The sequence below is a fragment of the Strongylocentrotus purpuratus genome, unplaced genomic scaffold (assembly GCF_000002235.5).
Source record: "Strongylocentrotus purpuratus isolate Spur 01 unplaced genomic scaffold, Spur_5.0 spur5_scaffold_15, whole genome shotgun sequence".
NCBI lineage: Eukaryota > Metazoa > Echinodermata > Echinoidea > Camarodonta > Strongylocentrotidae > Strongylocentrotus > Strongylocentrotus purpuratus.
The window spans coordinates 30420347-30424590 of NW_022145600.1; positions in this window are offsets into that span (position 1 = coordinate 30420347).

Genomic DNA, 4244 nt, shown 5'->3' on the forward strand with positions numbered 1-4244 from the left:
AGCTGTTTATTCCTTCAGCATATTACACAAATGATAAATAGTTGATAGATAATTCAAATCTCAACAAGATACACGTCTTCTACAAAGTCAGCCTAAATAAAACGATAACAGATGAAATGGATGATCTACCAAATAAGAGTAGGAAAGATTTACTCACATTTACCTTATCAAAGGCTACACTAACAAGCTTGATGTATAGTATTTGTACAAGTATAACATAAATTAATATTCAAGGTTTCTTGGAATACATGCAAACTACAATGTATGTCTCTTGTATTGCCATTGTAAAAGTTGTAGAATCCTAGAATATGATTTTTTGAAATTGACCCATTTTAAACTTCCAATAATATGCTTTAGGACAATTTCATTTTGTAATTATATTTAGAATGGCTTTATTAATGTGGTGTATAGCACACATCTGACTTTTCTTCTTGAACTAAAAGCTTAAAGAGTTTCAAATACTGATTGATTATTGTGCTTTAAAAATGCAGCCTTTCAGTAATGTATGAATACATGGAAAATGCATGTATAATAAGAGATATAATAGATGAAATAAAATGACAATTATGCTTACATCACAGACCATACAAGGTGTTAAGTCGTCCAATTCTAATGCTGAAAAATATAAGACGAGGTCATTGTATTGCAGAGGAAGAGGCAGGTATCGGAATATGGACGGAAGAATTTGAGATACCTCTAACCCCATCTATGAAAACATAAATAAATAACCTCTGACCGCATCTAAGGAAGTTCTGCCGTTATGTTTGTGTGTGCACCTTAGCTGAGCAGCCCCAGCTGATCATGTATTTACTACTGTATGCACTATGTATTGTGTATGGTAAAAACATAACCGGCTGGCCCTGTGCAGCCAAGGTGCACACAGCTTACAGCAGAATGTCCTTAATGTCCTTAAAGATACACACTGTACCTGCACATAGTCTAATACCCCATTCACAGTGGCCTCAAACACCCCGACAGCAGCGGGACTGTCCCGCTGCTGTCACGGTGTTGTCTTCAGTGTGAAGGCTCGGACCCGTTATAAACTATCGTGGGATAACACCGCCTCGCGATAACGCCGCGACAAACTATCGCTAGGTTCGCCTAGCTACAGCAGCGGGACAGTCCCGCTGCTGTCGCGGTGTTTACTCAGTGTGAAGGCTCTCCGCTATAACACCGCGACAAACACGTGTGATTTGTTTACTTACCTATCACTGACCTCTTTTCTCCAGCAATGGGGAACATAAAGTGAAATAGAAATAAAGTAACCAGTGGATTCAAATTGATTTTATTATTATGTAGATATTATAATTATCCAAATAAAAATATTTCACACTTCAAAAAATTAAAATATTCTGACTGGAAGCAATAAAAATGCTAGTTTTTTAAAAAGTAATATCGAGCTAGCTACATGAGGAAGAGTGTGTAAAGTACAGCTAGCGCGCGCAATTTCAAGCAATCGAAAACCCCGCGCTGAAGTATTTCCGGTCATATCGGGGTCACTCGCGGGTCATGAGCCATTCATACACGTGTTTGTTACGGAGGTAATAAAATTCACCTGCTGCAGCGTGAATCGGTACATGATATTTATCCCGCTGCTGCAGCGGGATAACTTTTCTACTGTGAATGCATTTGTAGCGGTGTTATGGCGGTGTCGCCGCTCCGCTACAACGCCGCTACAAATTTCAAAACCACTGTGAATGGGGTATTAGTCTACTTTTAGTTTGTATAACGATTGTCCAAATCATACCCATCCTATTTCTTAGTTGTTGTTTTTTTTTTAATCTGTAAGTGAAATATCTAAATATTAAATCTAAAGGCATTTCAATAATTCAAAGCAAAGCCATTCTTTTTAATTTCCATATTAATTTCATTACTATTGATGAACAATTAATTTATGCTTATCCATAAGACTCAGTTAATTTGAAACTGAAATATAGTGGCATAGGATAATTTTGAAAGACTGAAGTTTTGTTTTTATCAAGAATGTACATTCATTGGAAATATTCATAGAAACTTAAATGTATCTATTCTCTCCCTTCTCATGGTGTTTTATTATTTTAAAGTGTACTAGTATGTTATTCATACTCGATTCAATAATGTGTCTTGGTCCGCTCTGATAATCAAATCCAATATATGTAAAACATCCAGTAACAAATAAAAAGCAAACCGATTAAATGAAGTTATCAACTGATTATGAATTAAAAACTGACAGCAGCCTAAACATGATCTAATATATAAATATAACAATACAAAGATTAATTAAGAGTCACTTCGAAACATACATGATTGGTAACATTCACAACTTAACTATACATGACGCTCTAAGGCAAGGATAGACAAGTATACACACATTAAAACTAACAGGACTTAATACAATTAACTCACTATTTGATAAATAGAATAAAAAATCCTGACTAAATTCACAATCAAACATGCTATTGATGAGCAGTACTCTTTGCCTATCCTTGTTAAAAAAGGGGATTTCTGTACCACCAAATATGTTGGTTCACTTTACATAACCTGATACTACAGCTCCCAAGTTTCAATTAAATATTTCAGAATTCCAAAGGCAGAAAATGAGTGTTATTTTGAGGGAATTTGTATTACTCATATCAGTAGAGTATTTGGATATTTAAACATGGAATATTTTATACGAGGCCTTTATTATTTCTAAATTTCAGTTAAGAAAAAAAAAATACTCTTTTGTACCATTGAGTAACCATTTGAGTAGAATTCCAAACTCGCTACCATACAATTCTATTTTTTAATGATGCTACATGTATTTCTATGCAATTTCAACACCTGGAGGCTGCCAGTTATTGTAACAGTCTTAGGAAATTAAGGCGAAAGAAACACCAACATGTAGGTTTGATAAAATACATTAGGAAAAGGAGTTCGAAGGATATAGATTAGAGGGGAAAACACATATATCATCAGTTAAACACAAAAATCAACAGTTAGTTTTGCCTTTTCTATAATTTGCTCATGAATTCATGATCTCCTACATGTAGCTTTTCTACAGCATTTCCTATTTGGACTAATAGTCAATATTGCCTTCATTATTTCCTGCAAAGAATCACTACCTCGCATTCAATTTACATAATTTTACGTTTTCAGGTAAGATATATTTGCACATGATCATTATCAATGACCATCCCACTTGACATGATAAATGTAATACATTATACAAATGATTATACACAGAGTAAAAATAGAGAATAAATGTGACTAACAAAATTTGTATAAAACATCAAAGCCTCTATTATCCAGCACATCAAAAATCTGACTACAAAACACACACAAATGTTCAGTAATTCATAACAAAAAGGAGTACAAAAACTACATTTCTCAATTTTCATATAAAATCTGCTTTTGAAAGAGCTGAAGAAGAAGAAGACGGATTGTTGATATTTCAAATACAAAATCACACTTTTGGCATAGAATGAAAAAGATCTACCATATTCTGGACGAAAATGAAGAAAGAATAACGCCTCAAGGTAATGATAGCTCAAGGTGATACAAAAACACATCAACTTTTTGTACATATTTTACAGCCATTCAATCATAAATATATATATACAAGGTGTTTACTTCAAGGTGTTCAATTGAATGATTATAATACTTAAATATAGATACGCGAGGTGATTTCGAAAGTCAGCTGTTAAAAGATATGAACTTTACAACCTGCTTAGTTGAACAAATACTATCATTTTTCGTCTCTGGTAAAGACAATTTCCCTTAGCAATTGTCCAGATAGACTAATTCCAATTGCCTTTAATAATACGTCAGATACTTCAAGGCTTTAGATACTGTAATACTTTGGGGAAAACTAAAGAAACCTTTCACATACAATGCCAAGTTGTTGGTATAATCTATGTAACTCATTTTGGCATGTCTTTTCTTTTTAGATCTTATTTTGGAAGTCATAACATATAGACTACATATATGACGCATATATATGACTACGATAACAAATTCAATCAAGGTGCCATAATTGTGTCTTTTGTATTGTATGATTAAATCACTTTTGACATGATTCACTAAAAATTGAAGTGATTATCAGTCGAGTTTGAAGTACAACAAACTAATATCGACTCCCTAGTCAACGTACCCTCTGACAAAACTGCATGCGTTGTCACCGTTTCAGTGATGAATTTAGAATTGTAAAAAAATCCACTACTCACATGATATTCAGACCTTTTTCATTGTGAAACAATTCATTGCAATAAAGAGTCATATGACAC